Source organism: Dama dama, chromosome 10, assembly GCF_033118175.1.
Source record: "Dama dama isolate Ldn47 chromosome 10, ASM3311817v1, whole genome shotgun sequence".
In the NCBI taxonomy this organism is placed as follows: Eukaryota; Metazoa; Chordata; class Mammalia; order Artiodactyla; family Cervidae; genus Dama; species Dama dama.
In genome coordinates, this window is record NC_083690.1 from 25801283 (window position 1) to 25819865 (window position 18583).

An 18583-nucleotide genomic window follows, 5' to 3' on the forward strand; every position below is an offset into this window, starting at 1 on the left:
CCACAACTAGAGAAGCCTGCGCTCCACAAGGAAGAGCCCGCGTGCTGCAATGAAGATCACGTGTGCCTAAACTAAGACCCGACACAGCCAAGTTGTTTTAAAAAATGACAATCTGTCTTAGTCTGTTTGGGCTACTATAACAAAACCCAGTAGATTGGGTGGCTTATAAACAACAGAAGTCACTTCTCACAGTTCTAGAGACTGGGAAGTCCAAAGATCAAGGTTCCAGTAGATGCCCGTAGGTGCCAGATAGAGCCCGCTTCCATGTCGGGTCCTCACACGACAGAAGGAGCAACCCATCTTTCTAGCTTCCCATTTATAAAGGCACTTTTCCCGTTCAGGAAGGCTCTGCCCTTGTGACCCAATCATCTCTCAGAGGCCCCATCTTCTAATACCCTTACATTTGGGGGTTAGAATTTCCACATACCATTGTTTTGGTCGGCGGGACAGATAGTCTATAGCCCAGCCCAATTTAAAAGCAGGCAAAGGAGGGACTTTCCTGGTGGTGCGTGGTTAAGAATCTGCCTTGCAATGCAAGGGACGCCAGTTCGACCCCTGGTCTGGGAAGATCCCACATGCCTGGGAGCAACTAAGCCCGTGTGCCATTACTACTGAGCCAGCACTCTAGAGCCCGTGAGCTACAACTACTGAGCCCATGAGCCACAACTACTGAGTCTGCAAGCAGGAACTGCTGAAGCACGTGCGCCTAGAATGCCTGCGCTCCGCAAAGAGGGAAGCCACAGCCGCTGTGAGAAGCTGCCACACAACAAACAGTAACCCCTACTCGCCGCAACTAGAAAAAGCCCGCGTGCAGTATCGAAGACCCTCCATGGCCAAAAAATAAAATCAATAAATACATCTTTTAAAAATAAATGAACAAAAATAGAAACAGGCGAAGGACTTCATGACATTTCTCTCTATAAATGACTACCAAGTACATGAAAAGGTGCTCAGCATCATTAACCATCAGGGAAATGCAAAGCAAAACCACAACAAGATACCACTTTATAGTCACTAAGATGGCTGTAAAAAGAAAGGAAAATAATAAGTGTTGGCAAGGATGCGGAGCAATTGGCATGCTCATACATTGCTGGTGGTAATGTCAAATGGTGCAGCTGCTGTGGAAAACGGTTTGTCAGCTCTTCAGTAAGTTAAACATAGAATGAACATATGGCCCAGTCATCCACTCCTGGGTATAGACCCAAAAGATTTGAAATGCATTTCTGCACATAGATTTGCATGGAAATGTTCATAGTGGTATTATTCATAACAAAGATATGAATAATTCTTTCACAGTTCAACTTCCAACAGCTAATGAATGGATAAACCAAAAGTGGCATACCAGTGTGACATGATATGATTTGGTGATAAAAATGAAGTACATGCTTCCAGGCAGATGAAACTCACACACATTATGCAAAATAAAAGAAACCAGACATAAAAGACCACATGCATGATTCAATGTGAATCAGAAAAGAAAAAGGAAGATCAGTAGAGACAGAAAAGAGATTACTGGGGCTGAGAGTAGGAATGAGATTGCAAATAGGAACAAGGGGCCTTTTTGGAAATGTGCAAAAGATTAGATGGTTCCAAACCTTAGCAAACTTACTAAAACTCAGTGAACTGTACACTTCTAATGGCTGAACTTGATGCTATGTAAATTACACTTCAATAAAACTGCTGAAATAAAAATAAAAAAGAGGAAATGGGTTGAAGGAAGGGTTGTCTCAATTATTTTTTTCCCAGTGGGCCCCTTGGCTGAAATGCAAATTTAACCACTTCCTCCCCATTGACCAGCTTTAAATACTCGCGGGTGTTGAGAGATCTTACTCCACCCTCTTCTGAGACCTCTGAGGCCACACTCATCAGACAGGCACAGGCCCAAAGAAGCCCCTTAAAGGGACCCTCCCCTCAACATAGATCTATTTCTGAGGGGACTCAGGCTCACCCCAAAAGACACGTAGCTGCTAACTTTCCACCTCCAAAAGCATCTACTTTTAAAATTTTTTAAATGTATTGTTAGTATTATTAAAAGTTTCTGGCCATGCCTCATGGTATGTGGGATCCTACTTCCCTGACCAGGGATCGAACCCACACCCTCTGAAATGGAAGCATGGAGTCTTAACCACTGGACTGCTAGGGAAGTCCCTAAAAACATCAGCTTTAAAAGAAAAATAATAACAGAAACATTTTCTTTGGGAAAAAAAAAGATTATATTGAAATAAGGAAAACAGTGTTCATATTGAAAGAAGATTGTTGATTAGGAGAATAATGATAGCAGAAGTTGGCATTTTATGCAGGCAGTCACAATTTGAAGACCAAGAAGGCATTTGAACTATTAATTGTATTAAATTGCTCTCTCAGTTCTTTAATAATCCCCATGACAATATAGATAATTCTTACCATCTACTGCCCCATTCTTGTATCTGCTTTGGTTACTGCCAGTAGAACTTGAAAGGTCCCACACATATGCATTTGACTGAAAGATGATGGCCACAGCTTCTCAAGTACTCTCTCAAGCATCTACTTTTTAAACACCAGGGATTAAGTCGCCCCTGCTACATCTCACCCACTCCCTAAACCAAGGCTGGAGCACTCTTTTGAAAATGTAAATCAGATTAAACTACTGTTATGATGAATCCTCAGATGACATCCCATTGCTCTTGGAACCAAGTCTACCTCTTCACCCCAGGTGGTATGCAGCCAGTAGGACTCCCATGACTCCACCTCCTAGCATTCCTTTGTTTGCTCACTCTGTTCCCCACACTGATCCCAAATTCCTGGAGTGAACCACACTCCTTCCTTCTCAGTACCTTTGCCCCTGCAGGTCCTTCTGCCTAAAATGCTTCCCCTATGGCTGGGGTATTTCTTACCATCCACAGTGCCCCTTCCATGTCACTCTCTAGACCTCTCATCCGCTTACTCCTTGAAAGAAAAGCTATGACAAATCTAAAAAGTGTAGTAAAAAGCAGAGACATTGCTTTGCCAACAAAGATCCTAGAGTCAAAGCTATGGTTTTTCCAGTAGTCGTGTATGGATGTGAGAGTTGGACCATAAAGAAGGCTGAGCACTGAAAAACTGGTGCTTTCAAACTGTGGTGCTGGAGAAGACTCTTGAGAGTCCCTTGGACTGCAAGGAGATTAAACCAGTCAATCCTAAAGGAAATCAATCCTGAACGTTCATTGGAAGAACTGATGCTGAAGCTGAAGCTCTAATACTTTGGCCACCTGATGTAAAGAGCCAACTCAATGGAAAAGACCCTGATGCTGGGAAAGACTGAGGGCAGGAAGAGAAGGGGACGATGGAGGACAAGATGGTCGGATGGCATCACTGACTCAATAGACATGAATTCGAGCAAACTGCGGGAGCTGGTGAAGGACAGGGAAGCCTGGCATGCTGCAGTCCATGGTGTCACAAGGAGTCAAACATGACTTAGCAACTGAACAACAGTTTGCATTTAGTTTATCCATTACTTCTTTTTTTAATTAATCAATTTATCTATTTGGCTGTGTTGGGTCTTAGTTGCCACACACTGGACCTTCTTTCACACTCAGGATCTCCTTTCATTGTTGCATGAGGGCTCTTCGCTGTGCAGTAGTTGAAAAGCGCAGGCTTAGTGGCCACGTGGCATGTGGGATCCAGTTCCCAGGCCAGGAATGGAACCTGCATCCCCTGCCAGGAGGACCCTTAACCACTGGACCACCAGGAAAGTCCCTCCATTACTTCTTTTTGTCTGTCTCTCCCCACCAGAATACAAGGCTCCAGGAGGGCCATCACTCGTATGTATTTCTGGAGAATATGTCACATCCATAGCCAAGGGCATGTTCAGTGTTGGTGGAGAGAAGGCTGGAAGGAGAGAATGGATGGTTGCTTGTGTGTGTGCCTATAAGGGAAGAGTGGGTGGTGGGTGAGTGTGTGGATGGGAAGAAGGGGAGAGAGGAAGGCAGGCAGTTGGAAAGGAGGGTAGGAGGGCTCGACCAACCTTGGGTTAACAAACATCCAAAAGCAACTTGGTGAGTGACCAGGAATTTAAACTCAGGAGCCTGAAAGACTGAGTTCGGATCCTAACCCTGCCAGCACCAGCTGTGTGACCTTGGACAAGTCACTTAACCTCTCTGAGCCTTGGTTTCCTTGTCTGTAAATGGAGGATGATGTCAATGATGGTAAGAGTAACTACCTTCTTCTGAGATTTCAGTGAGATGATACATTTTAAAAAATTAACATATTCATTATTTTTGCTTGCACGGGGTCTTCCTTGCTGCCCATAGGCTTTCTGTAGTTGTGGTGAGAGAGTTGTGTAGGCTTCTCATTTCTGTGACTTCTCTTGTTGTGGAGCACGGGTTTGAGGTGCGCATGCTCAATAGTTGTGGCACAGGGGCTTAGCTGTTCCACTGCATGTGGGATCTTCCCGAACCAGGGATCCAACCTGTGTCCCCTGCATTGCAGGGCAGATTCTTAACCACTAGGCCACTAGGGAAGTCTGAGATAATACATCTTTAAGGTCCTTATAACCCTGGCACAGAATCAGCTTTTAGCAAATATTAGCTGGGGTTTTTTGCTTTTTTTAAAGAAATTTATTATTACTCCTCTTGATCTTATATCTACGGTATCAGAAAACTCACCCTGAAGATCAAGAGAAAAAGAAAAGTTGGCTTCCTCACAAAATATATGCTCCAGAGAATACAAGATATTTCGGTCGTGAGGGAGAGAATCTCTGCAGGGCCAACATCCTTCAAATCAGCCACAGGGGAATTTGTTCTAACTTCCTCAAAAACAGTTAGAAAAAGAAAAAAAAAGAATAAATAACATGATGCTTTCTCTTTTCCTCTGGAGTGATCATGTGGCTTAGCTACAAATTGTTTCCCAAAAATGAGTCAGCTTGGGGGGAGATGGCATGTGTGTTTGAGCCCACCTGTGTCATCAAAATAGCACAAAGCAGCCCCCATCCACCCTGGTAATTCACGGATGAAATGTTTGGGTCCTGTTTCCACAACCTGGTGCAGACTTAGGAATCCCATCCACTCAGGTTCACATTCCATCTAGGACACTTCTTTGCTAGTGTCATATGTCCTCCGTCTGAGCCTTGGTGTCTCCCGCTGTAAAATAGGAATAATCTTATTTGCCTCACAGGGTTTGTGGAATAAATGAGATGACCTAGTGCCAAAAAAAAATGCAGGATACTGACCAAAAAAAAAAAAAAAAAAAAAAGCTGGATACTGACAGTAATAGTTGTGGTAGCATCAGCTCTCTTTTGAGGCTGCTGGGTGCGAAGTTGTGGAATTTTATCCCCAGGTCTCTTAAACATCAGCCAGAGACATCTGACCCTCTGGAAGGCTCCTGGCTTGTCGGCAAGATGAAAACTCTCTTGAGAATTTCTTTTCACTATTTCCTTCCTGAGTTCCCATGTATTAAAGTCTAGGTCTCCCCATTGGACAGATGGGCAAAGTGAGGCATTCAGAGCCGTGATATGACCTGCCCAAAGGCTCTGTCTTCTCAAAGGCATGCAGATAACATCCTGCTCCCTGAAGCAGGAAGCTGGATTCAAAGCAAATAGGGGCAGAGAAGTTGGGAGGGAAGGGTCCCCAACTCAGACCTCTGCTGGGCCAGGCAGGCAGGGTGCCTGAGTGAAGCCGGCCAGTGGGCAAACACCGCTTCTCCACGGGACCTTGGGCAGGTCTCTGGGCTCTCACGCTTCTCGCTGAGCCGAGACCCCCGGGGACATCCCGGATCTCGCCTTGCCACCTCCGCACCCTGGGAGCCTCAGTTTCTACATCTGTGAGAAGCGGCGGCTCACCACCTCCCCGCCTGCCTTAAAGGTCAAGACCGTGAGGCCTGCGGGGGTGATGTCACCGTCCAAGGGAGGCAGACATCACCCCGGTGGCCCTAAATGTCTTGCTAACAGGCGACCTTTGGGGAGCAGTGGACCTTGCCCCCGGGGGCCCGGCCCCCTCCCACCTCTTTCTCCCTCCCCGGGGGCGGAGCCGGCAGCTCCGTGGGCGGGGCCTGCGGGAGCGGCTCACCACATCCTCTGGTTCCTCCCCACCCTGCGCACGCGGCTGGGGCTCCGACGGCAGGCGCCGCCTCTGGCGGACCCGCCGGCGTCTCTGCCGAGTGACTGAGGGCTCGGGGTCTGACTGTCTGCCCGCTTCTTCCTGAGTGTGCCTGACAGCCGCGCAGCTGTCTGTCTGCCTGCGCCTGCCTGCCTGTCTGTCTGCCTGGCTGGCCAGCCGCCTGTTTCGCTTGACTTCTGTCTGTCCGCGTGGCCGCAGCCCTGATCTGCTCTCTGTTCACCCCCGGTGCAGCGGATCGGCCCCTGTCCCGCAGCCTCAGCCTTCTGTTCCCGTGTGACCTCTTTGGGATGTAACTGATGGTCGCCTTTGCCTCTGCCTGGCCCGCCTGCCCGGAGCCCACCTGCCATCCGCGGGGGTGACGGGTCGGGCGCTATCTGATCGGTGGCTCGGGGCAGGTTGCAGCTTCCCACCCCAGACCCCTGCCTGTTCTCCCAGACCCCCATTCCCCTCCCCATCCCCCCAACACCAAGCCCAGCTGCCACCCCTGGGAGCCCACCGGACTGCCCGGAGCCCAGAGAGAATGGATTTCTGAGAAAGAAGTAGAACAGCAGGTAACTCATCTCCAGCCACCGCTCTGGGGGCAGGCGGGGAGGGGACCTCCTCTGCTGGGGAGGACGTCCTGTGCCCTCATCACACCTGGGGACGGTGAGACCAGCAAAGTTAAGCTGGAGTCTCTTGTTCGGCCCAGCTCAGGGTGACTGGAGTGCCTTTCTGTAGATCTGCGGGAGGCCCCAGGGACATAGAGGCAGAGGCATGGCTGAGATGATCCCCTGAGCTGGTGGAAAGAAGCCTTCAAAAGGCAGGGGCTGGGGAGGGCATGCTGTTTCCAGACTGAACATGATGTGATCATCACCGTGGTTCTGGGCAGCTGAGCTGGGCAGAGGTGGGCATGACTGTGATCAGGTCAGTGTGGGGAAGGGAGGAGGCATTGACTTTGTACCAGGTTCTGTGTTTTATCTTCTTTATTTTGTCTAAATCCTTTAAGATGGGTTGGTGTCCCCATTTTGAAGATGAAAACTGAGGCTCTGAGAAGTAGAGTGGTTTTCCCAAGGTGACTCAACCATTGCGTAGTTGGGTGGGCAGGTGACTCGGAGGCTGGTCCTACCCTCCACGCTGTCTCCTCTTCTTTCTCAAGAAAACAGGGGATGGGCGGCTGGTGAGAGGCAAACTGGTTCTGTGTGTGGAGGAGAGTGGGGTGAGGAGGCTTGGGGAGGCTGAGCCTTGAAGAATGGGTTGGATTTTGACTTGAGAAAAAGGGGGGAAGGAAGGAACAGGCAGACATGCTCTTCACAGAGGGGGAGTTGACGCCTGGAGGGAAACTTAGGATGCAGAGGACCCAGGGCAGGGGAGAGGGCATTAAAATGTCAGGGGTTCCTCCTGGGAGGAACATATGCTTTCCCCAGGGGGAAAGCATGGGGCTTTTAGAAGCACATGGTAGAGTGGGGGAAAACCTGAAGGGTTCAACATCCAGCCATGTGGCTTTCTGGCTGGGTGAACTTCAGTGAGTCTCTCTGCTTTTTTCTAACGTCATGGAGCCTCGGTTTTCTCATCTGCGAAATGGGCAGAATGGCAGCTCCATCTTCATAGATCTGGTTGTGAGGATTTGAGGGTGTGAAATAGAAAGGCTGTTGTCTAGGGGTCTTCCAGGGGGGAGAATTTGCCTCATAAGAAGCCTGGAGCCCATGGAAGAGAAAGGTCGTTTCCAAGAGTCACGGAAGGTGCAGTGACACACTCAGAAACCTGCAGCCTTGCCTCCTTCAGCCCCCTGGGTTGTGGTCCTCCCAGGCGCTCAGCATGTGACAGGTGCGTGAAGCTCTCCCATCATCCTCATGACACCAGATGAAGCTGCTGGCCTCTTTCAGCCCATTTCACAGATGAGGAGACTGATACTCAGTGGAGAGAAGCTTGCCAAGATAGCTGTGACCGTAAGATGCAGAGCTCGGTTTGGAACACCAAGGTGACAACCTGCTAGACAGGATAGCAAAAAAGCAAGAGCCATAGCCTGGGGCACCTTCTGAGAGTGGGGCATTGAATCAAGGGGGCTAGGCAGACCCCAGAGGGGGAGCCTCGATCACTTGTTCCCCTGGTGGGTTCAGCAGAAATCCTGGTCCTGCCTGCCCCACACCTGGCAGGAAGTCTAGAACCTTACAGCCTCGTAGAAGAGGAAACTAAGAGCCCTTATGTTAGAAGGTGGCTGAGACCCCAGGCCAGGAGAGACAGGTGAGCGAGATGAAGGATGCATCCCAGGTGCTTCAGGCTCCCACCTGCCCAGCAAAGAAGAGAAGGGAGTTAGAGGTGGGGATTGGAGGCTAAATGGAGGGAGGGGGCTTGCAGGAGGAGGGGACTTGCAGGAGGAGGGGGCTCGCAGGAGGAGGGGGCTCGCAGGAGGAGGGGACTTGCAGGAGGAGGGGGCTCGCAGGAGGAGGGGACTTGCAGGAGGAGGGGGCCAGCTTAAGAGAAGACAGAACAGGTAAAACAGGCCACTGGAAGCTTTGAGTGGGACCAGCTTCTCTGCAGCATCAGAACTGCCCTGGGCCCTCATAAATACATGAATGAAAGGAAAGGAAGAGCATCCTTCCTCCCAGTGAGAGAAGCCAGTGCCTACAGAATTGCCAGAATGATGGCCTGGCTTCTCCACACAGCTGGGAGGTCTCTGCAGTCCACTGGGGGGCCTTGGATCTGGCTCACTAATGCTGCCAATTGTGATCTGGGGCTTTGGAAATGGTCAGACCTAGGTTCGAGTCCCAGTTCCATTACTTAGTACCTTTGTGACCTGGAGTTAGTCACTTAACCTCTCTGAACCTTCAGTGTCCTTATCTGTTATATAGAGAAAAGATTGCCTATCTTGGTTTGCTGTGAGGTTTTATTCAACATGTGTTTCTGGAACACTGTCCTAGGTCCTGGGGATTCAGTGATACTCAGACAGAGCCAGTGCAGTTATGAGCAGAAAGAGCCTTGCAGTGGCTCGCAAGAAATAGTAGCTATTATGTTTTAATTTAAATATCATTGGTAATAATTTCCTCATTATTACTCATTATTAACACTTAGTGTATCTTCTGGCATATACCCAGCCCTCAATGAATGATAATTCTTATCATGACTCTACTCCCCCCTTTCTCAGATGGGAAAACTGAGGCTCTGAGAGGGGTGGAGCTTTTCTAGGGTCACCCAGGGAGTCATGTACAAGCAGAAGGAAGAAAACTGTGAAGACATGGGAAGGAATACTTCCTCAAGGAGTAGGGGTCTTCCCCTCATCACAGTCCCTTCCTCACCTGCTTCTTCTTCCCTTGCCCCTCACTGCACACCAGCCCAGAGGGGCAGGGGAAGCGCGGGAGTGGAGAGGAGCCCCACCCCCATTTCATGGCTCACAGGTGCCCCCGCCTCCACTCCTTGCCCTGGCGCCCCGCCAAAGGGACTTTTTACCACTGCTCAAATGAGAGCTCTGAGTAAACTTGGAACTTCTGAAACAACCTGAAAATATTCCCCGGGGTGTGGGCAGAGGCCCCTCTGAGGGCCCTCGGGTAGCCAGGACACCTGCCAAAGCCCCCCCCACCCCCGCCACCCAGCCCCCAGCCTGCTGGTCCTCCCAGCCCCCAGGAAGGATCGGGCCACTCCAGTTGTCCTGAGGGATGTGGGGCAAATACACCAGCCTGGCTCCCTGCTCAGGCCCTGGCCCTCCTTGCTGTGTGACTGGGCAAGCCTCTGGGCCTCTCTGGGCCTCTATTTCCTCATCTGCCAAGAGGGCTTGCAGACTTTCTTCAGAATGAATCAGTACCCCCCAGTCTACTTTGGTCAGGGCCAGGCAGGCTGGTGGGGGCTTGCTGGGCAAGGACGAGGATAAAGGGGAGGTTGCCAGCCCCGCACCCACTCCCCACTTCATGACCTCAAACAGCCATGGAGCAAAGCATCCTTTTTTTCCCTCTGCCTTACAACCAACCTCTCCTGGTGGGGCGTGGTGGGGTGAATGGGGCTGGGGTGAGGTGGGGCTACAGGAGCTGAGGTAGCTGGCACAGTCTGGGTGGGGTCACCCAGCATGGTGGAGGGCAAATCAAGATGGCACAGGCAGGAAGAGCTTGCTGGGAGCAGGGCATGTACCTCGGCTGGGAGAGGTTGTGCGGGCTAGAGATGTTCTGGTAGAGAAAGGCTGGTTGGGCTTGGAGAACCTGCGTGGACGTGGGTTCACAGCCCACCTGTGAGGGACAGGCAGACTAAAAGGGTCTACAGGCTGAGAGGTGGCCCCGGCTGGGAAGGCCTTTCCCCTCGTGTTCAGCAGCTACTGACTAAGCTGCAGGTCCAGGGTCTCGGCACACCTGTCCTCAGACACGGGCAACCTGCCCTTTGCTACCACCTCCCTCCCCCAAATATGTAAAAAAGCAATTCCCATTACTCACATGCTCCAGTGCGCCCGGCACCAGCCTCACGCTCCCTCATCTAGGCCAGAGTGAGCACCCCCATTGAGTGCCCCCATTCTACAGATGAGGAAACTGAGGCCCAGAGGGAAGACGAGCCCAGGGTCCCACTGTGAGTTAGGGGCCGAGCCTCCTTCCTGCTCCAGGGCCACCAGGCTGGAGCTCTTCCCCAGCCTGAGAGCGCTGCTTTAAATAAAAACTCACTGTGTGGCCCTGTGCAACCCACTGTCCCTCTATGATGATTTCTTTCTTTTATAATTTTATTTAGTTTGGGCTGGCCTGGGTCTTCACTGCTGCACGGGCTTTTCTGCAGTTGCAGTGAGCGGTGGCTACTCTCCAGTTGCGGTGCATGGGCTTCTCATTGGGCGGCTTCTCTTACTGCACGGTACGGGCTCTAGGGCTTTCCGGCTTCAGTAGCTGCAGCACGTAAGCTCAGTAGTTGCGGCTCCTGGACCTAGCCGCCCTGCGGCATTGTGGGATCTTCCCGAACCAGGGATCGAACCCATGTCTCTTGCATTGGCAGGCAGATTCTTAATCATTGGACAACCAGGGAAGGCCAGAAAGCATTTTCTTGCATTTAGTCACTCATGTAATGAGTGCTTTGAGCACCTACTATGTGTCAGACACTGGTTAGCCATTGACATTCAGCGGTCACCAAGAAACATGTGGTTCTTGCCTAGAAACTGCTCAGAATATTGCTAAAAACACCATGAGTGGTGTGCTCTGGGGGAAGGATGGACGCTAGAAGAAGGAGTGACTCACATGCCTTGGAGAGGCCAAAGAATTATGAAGGGGATGACATTCGAACTGGCTTTTGAAGCTGAATAGGAAGCTGACAGAGAGATCAGAGAGTTCTGGTGACTGAAACAGCAGGTGCAAAGGCATGGAAGGAAGCCAGATGCACGGGGGTGTGGTGAAGAGGTCCAGGTGTCGGAAACCTGGAGTACCCGGAGTCCAGGATGAAGACTAGGGCAGAGGGAATGTGGGGGACACGTGCTGACATGTTTGGAATGCTGAGCGAAGGAATTGAGGGCTTTCTCTGAAGGTGCTATGGGGAGCCACAGAGAGTCACGGTGAGGACCGGGTGGGAGGAGCCGCAGCTGGAGGCACGAGGTTGGGGAGGAGGCCGCGGGAAGGGCAGGTGGGCAGGAGTCCTTAGAGACCAGTGATGGGCTGGAAGCCCTGTCTTCTGTGTTCCTTCTTGGGAAGTCCCTCAGTCTTGACACTTCCCCTTCTGGCGACCTGTTGGCTCTTGTTTCTGGCTCGGCTGGGGAGTCCCTCTCCTCCCATCTCGCGTCATCTCGGTCCCTATGGGAAACGGGCTGCTTCACTTTCCCCCTCACCTTTTACTTTCAAGCCCCAGACCCCACCTGGGTCACACTGGAAATTATGATCGGCTTGAGGATCTGAAGGGGTCCCATTCCTGAATTATCAGTGAGCGAAAGAAGAAACAGGGAAATCAAGACCTTAGGTTCTTTTCAGTGTGGGGAGGTTGTAAATAATGCTGCTGTGAGCACCCTGGTATATGTCTGCTTGTGCACATGTATATTTTGCCCTTTGGTGCATAATCTAGAAAAGGACTTCTTGGGTCTCCTGTTTAGCAGAAGTTTCCAAAGTAATTGTACCAATTCACATTCTTTAGAGAAAACTGAATAGAGATTAAGAGTTTTGATTACTTCCTATCCTTTTTAGCACTTGGAATTGTTTTGTGTTTGTTTTCGTTTTAGTCATTCTGGGTTGATGTGTAGTGCTATCATATTGGGATATACATTTGCATTTCTTTGATGAGTAATGATTTTAAGCACTTTTTAACATGCTTTTGGCTGTTTGGATATCCTCTTCTATGAAGTGTCTGCTTAAGCTTTTTGTCCATTTAAAAAAAAATGAGTCCTGAGTTGTTTATTTATAATTGCTTTGTAGGAGTTCTCTCTATATGTTATATAGAATTATAGACATAATTTTATATATTATACATTTATATATAATATATAAAATGTATAATATAACTATATGAAAGAAACTATATACAGATGTAGATACAATCTATTTCAGTTTCTTTTCTATTCTCTTTTTTTTTCAATTTCTCTTTTTGTTTGTGTCTTTTATAAGTGAAACTTTTATAAATTCAAAAGATATTTCCATTGGAGAAAAAAATGGAATTATAATGTGACTTATTATTGTTCCTTTTTTAGAGAACAATAAAAAGATTCCAATTTAATGAAGGTAGCCTTCTCCATCAACCCAGATATCTTCATCAACATGTGGCAATTTATCTGACACCTCAGTATGTTAATCTGTTATTGCCTGCTGGATATTTTTATAGATCCTAGACTTATGCATAAGGTAATTGTGCAAGTACTTATTTTCCTTTTGAAAAGCAACCTGCAAAGATACTAGGACACAGAGGCATGATTTGTTTATGACATTCACTGTTTCTCCATACTTAAAAGTTTTTTAATAAAAAATAGTATATAAATTTTGCAGTGTGACTTAATAAGTTCTTAAGATGAAACAGTTGACTCAAAACAGAGGCCAAATTAGCCTTTGAATGTTGATAGGTAATCACATATCAGCTAATTTCTACAAAATTACTTAATGTAACATTTTTTGGACCACACTGTGCATGAGAGATCTTAGTTCCCCAGTCAGAGATTGAACTTGAGTCCCTTGCAGTGGAAGCCCAAAGTCTTAACCACTGGACTGCCAGGGAAGTCCACATTCAATTTTTTAAAGATAAATTTATCAGAATCATACATTGCTATTTAAAATTTATATCCTCTATGTAATTGATTATTTCATAATTTTAAATTCTCTCTAGTTTCAGTGATGGTGATATAAAGTTAAGTATTTTTTAATAAAATATTTCTTTATTTATTTGGCCATGCTGGGTCTTAGTTGGAGCAGGCAGGATCTTTCATTACAGCATGTGAACTCCTAGTTGCAGCATGTGGGATCTAGTTACCTGACTAGGGATCAAATCCAGGCCCCCTGTATGGGGAGCTTGGAGTCAGCCACTGAACCACCAGGGAAGTCCCTAAAGAGAAGTATTTTTAAAAGATGTGTCATTGTTATTAGAGAAAATGAATTGTATTCAAGTGTCAGTATATTTTCGTTTCTGCAGCATTACTCAGTCTTTATAAAATTGCTGAAAGCATGTGTTTAGTATTTTTGACATACGTTTTGAACAAAAAGACATAGGTAAAGCTAAAATAAAATGCAATACTCAGTGTTGGTGTAAAAATATAATTTATGTAGTAGTCTGTTCATGAAATTTAACCACACTGAATAAGACGCTTTGGACTTATGCATTGCAAATACATATGTTAAAATTTTTTTTTTTTGCTTCTTTTTTATTGTGGCTTTTGCTCAGTAATGCACCATATATTTTTTCTTTTTACCTTTCAACTCTATTCACCAGTTCTTCCCACCCCCACACACTTCTTCTGGCAAACATCAACCAGTTCTCTCTGTATCTATAAACTTATTATTTTTGGATTCTACATTAGAGAGATCATACTGTATTTACCTTTCTCCATCTTTCATATTTCACTTCATATTTCACTCAGCATAATACCCTCGAGGTTCATCCATGTTGCCACAAATGGCAAGATTTCATTATTTTTCACGGCTGAATAATATTCCATTGTATGTGCATATCACATCTTCTGCATCCATTCATCTGTTGAAGGACACAAGTTGTTTCCAATCTTGTTTATTGTCAATAAAACGGTAATGAACATAAGGGTGCAGTGTATCTTTTTGAGATAGTGATTTCATTTCCTTTGTGCATATAACCAGAAGTGGAATTGCTGGATCATGTGGTAGTTCTACTTTTAATTTTTTTAGGAACCTCCAACTGTTTTCCATAGTGGCTGCACCTAATACATTCCCACCAGCAATGCACAAGTGTGCCCTTTTCTTCATATCCTCAGCAACATTTGTTAAAGTCTTTTTGATAATAGCCAGTTTTTAGCAGGTGTCAGGTGAAATCTCATTATGATTTTGATTTGCATTTCCCTGGTAATGAATGGTATTGAACATTTTTCATGAACCCATTGTCCATCTGTATGTTCTCCTTGAAAATGTCTATTCAGATCTTCTGCTTACTTTAAAATCAGATTGAATGAGGTCTTTAATTTTGCATGTTATTCTCTTATCTGATACATGATTTTCAAATATGTTCTCCCACTTAGTAAGTTGCCTTTTCACTTCATTAATGGTTTTCTTTGGAATGCAGAAGCTTTTTGTTATGATGTAGTCCCACTTCTCTCTCTCTGCTTCTGTTGCTTTTGCAACCTACATAGAGGTCTGTTCAGAATTTTTATTTCTTCATAAGTCAGTCTTGGTAGGTTGTATGTTTCTAGGAATTATCCATTTCTTCTACATTATCAAGTTTGTTGGTATAGGGTTATTCATAGTTGTATCTTATCATCCATTTTGCTTCTGTGGCATCTGTTGTAATGTCTCATCTTTCTTTTCTGATTTTAGTTATTTGAATCTTCCCTTTTTCTTAGTCTAGCCAAAGGTTTGTCAACTCTGTTGATCTTTAGAAATACAATATATTTTTTATATTGGTCTCAAATTCATTGCCCTTGCTTAACAGTTATTATCTAACAGTTTATTTACTAACTATTTGGACTTTTAAGACAGTCTTTTACCATTCCAATCCTTATAATTTTCTAATATTTATAAATTTATTTATTTTTCTGGCCTTATTGCGTTGAACAGGACCTTCAGTACAAGACATCCTTGCCTTTTTCCCGCCCTGGAGGATAGAGTGTTCAGTATTTGACGTTTCGGGATGTTAGCTGTGTGTATTCTGTGTGTGTGTGTATGTGTGACTGTGAGCTCCTCATCAGATCAAGAGAATTCTTTCTATTCCTGGTTTCCTGAGAGTGTTTTTAAAATCATGAATAAGTGTTTCAAATTATTAAATGTCACATTAAAATTATTAAATTGTCATATAGAATTTCTTTATTCTGTTAATATGGTAAAACAGATTACTGATTTTCAAATGTCAAACAGCCTTTGTATTCTTGAAATAAATCTCATGTAATAATGATGTATAATACATTTGTATATATTAATATCATCAGATCTGACTTAATATTTTGTTTATAATTTTTGTATGTATATTTGTGAGAGAGATTAAACTATAATTTTTACTTTATTTTAGTTTAAAGTATTGATTTCAAGGTTAGGTCTTTAATGTGTGGTTACTTCATTTACATTTTATTAAAAATACTGATGTGTTTGGGATTAAGTGTAGCTTCTTACTACTTGTTTTTCTTTTGTCTTATCTATTCTTTGTTCCTTTTTCTTCTTCTTTGTCCCATTTTCTAAATGAATAAAGTTTTAAAAATTATTGTTCTGTGTTTCCTATTAGTTAGTTATACTTTCTTTTGTAACTCTTTCAGTGGAGATTATAGCATGCATACTTGAATTTTTTGAAGTTGACTTTATACTAAGGGTTTCCCTGGTGGCTCAGATGGTCAAGGATCTGCCTGCAATGCAGGAGACCCGGGTTTGATCCCTGGATGGGGAAGATCCCCTGGAGAAGGAAATGGCAACCTACTCCAGTATTCTTGCCTAGAGAATTCCATGGACACCTTATGTTAGTACATTTATCACTTTTCAGACAATACAGTGACTTTTTTTTTAATACAGTGACCTTTATCTTTGTTCACCTCTTCTTATATTTAATAATCATAATAATGTATTGAGTTGGCCAAAAAGGTTGTTGGAGTTTTTCCATAACATCTGAATGATCTTTTTGGCCAACCCAATACTCTCATTCTGCATATAGTTTAAACTTCATAAGACATTAACATTATTTTCATTAATTAATATTCATTTATATTTTAATGTTCTATTGCTCTTCATTCCTTCCTATAGTAAATTACTCCCCATCTGAGATTATTTTTATTTTGCCCCCCAAATTCACTTTAGTATGTCATTTGATGGTGATCTACAGGTGACAAATTCTCTCAGCTTATTGTTTTTATGAAAAGTAAAGTTTTATTTTGCCTTTATCTAAAAATGTTTGTAATTAAGTTCTGATTCACATACCATAAAATGCACTCTTTTGAAGTGCACAATTAAGTAGTTTTTAATATATTTATAAAGTCATCTGATCATCACCACTATCTAACTGCAGAACATTTTTATTTCTCCAGAAAAGTGCTATGCCCATTAACAGTCACTCCCTATTCCCCGTCCCTCCCAAGTTTCAGCCCCCAACAACCATGAATATACTACGTGTCTATGGATTTGCCTACTCTGGACATTTCATATAAATAGAATCATACAATATGTGGCTTCTTGTGTCTGAATTCTTTACTTTAAATTTTAAAGGTTCACCCATGTTTAACATGTATCAGTACTTGATTCATTTTGATGGTGGAATAATATTCCATTGTCTGTGCAGTCTACATTTTGTTTGTCCATTCATCAACCGAGGAACATTAGAGTTGCTTTCAGTTTAGGGCTATTATAAACAATGCTGCTATGAACACTTGTGTAGAAGGGCTTTCTTGTGAATATGTGTTTTAAATTCTTTTCCCTATATGCCTAGGAGTCAAATTGCTTGGTCATGTAGTCACACTATATTAACTACTGGAGAAACCGTCAAACGGTTTTGCGTAGTGGCTATACCATTGTACATTCCCATTAGCAGTGTGTGAGCGTTCCACCCTTACATCTTCACCCACGTTTTTTATTTTCCATTTTTAAAAATAGCCATCTAGTGGGTGTGAAGTGGTACCGCACTGTGGTCCTTATTTGCATTTCCCCAATGACTAATGATGATGAGCATCTTTTCATGTGTTTAATGGTCATTAGCATATCTCCTTGGAGAAACATCTATTCAAATCTTTCACACAGTTTAAAACTCGGTTGGCTTTTAGACCTTCAGAGTTCCTGAATATATTATGAACACTAACAAATACATGGTTTGCAAGTATTTTTTCCCATACTGCCTAGTGGTTCAGCTGGTAAAGAATCTGCCTGCAATGCGGAAGACCTGGGTTTGATCCCTGGGTTGGGAAGATCCCCTGGAGAAGGGAACAACTACCCACTCCAGTATTCTGGCCTGAAGAATTCCATGGACTGTATAGTCTATGGGGTTGCAAAGAGTCGGACAGGTCTGACCGACTTTCACTCACGAGGGTTTCCCTGGTGGCTCAGATGGTAAAGAGTCTGCCTGCAATGTGGGAGACCTGGGTTCCATTCCTGGATGGGGAAGATGCCCTGGAGAAGGAAATGGCAACCCATTCCAGTATTCTTGCCTGGGAAATCCCATACACGGTGGAGCCTGGCGGGCTCCAGTCCATGGGGTGGTAAAGAGTCAGACACGACTGAGGGACTTCACTTTCACATGTTGTCCTTTCACTATTTATTTAGCTGTGTCGGATCTTAGTTGCCGCAGGCGGGATCTTCATGTGTCACGTGGGCACTTCCGCTGGGGCGCACAGACTCCCTAGTTGTGGTGTGCGCGCTTAGTTGCCCCTTAGCATGTGGGATCTTGGTTCCCTGAACAGTGATTGAACCCGCATCCTCTGCATTGCAAGGCAGATTCTTAACCACTGGACCACCAGGGGAGCCTCTATCTTTTCACTTTCTTGAAAGTATATTTTGAAGCACAACAGTTTTAAAATTTGAAATCCTTCAATATATTTGCCTTTAGTTGCTTGTGCTTTGGGTGGCGTGTCTAAGAAACTATCGATGAATTCAAGGTTCTGAAGACTTACTCCTATATTTTATCTTAAGATGTAATTCTACCACTTTATACTAGGTCTTTGATCCATTTTGAGTTGATTTTCATATATGGTGTGAGATAGGAGTCCAGTTTCATTCTATTTCATGTGGCTGTCCGGTTGGATGAACACCATGTATTTTAAAGACTGCTCTGTAGTCCTAGAAAATTGAGCGGGAATTGTTTTTGTTTGGTTGTTTACCTTGTTTCATTTTACTTTCTTGGTGTGGATTCTTTAGATGCTGCATGCACAAGATCATACCATCTGCAAACAGAAATGCTTTACTTCTTTCTTTCAAATGTGGATGCCTTATGTTTCTTTTTCTTGCCTAATTGCCTGGGCTAGAACC

At 45.1% G+C, this 18583-nt stretch overlaps 1 protein-coding gene across 3 annotated transcripts in view; it reads left to right on the forward strand.

Annotated features, from left to right (window-relative positions):
* Positions 1–6019: 6019 nt before the first annotated feature.
* IL21R (interleukin 21 receptor) overlaps positions 6020–18583 on the forward strand; it is a 34407-nt gene continuing 21843 nt past the window's right edge. Inside the window, exon 1 of one of the 3 annotated variants that reach the window (XM_061153068.1) lies at positions 6020–6622. The gene's annotated coding sequence lies outside the window, so the exon portion shown is untranslated. The remainder of the gene's footprint in view (positions 6623–18583) is intronic. The other 2 variants (XM_061153067.1, XM_061153065.1) reach the window with 2 other exon arrangements.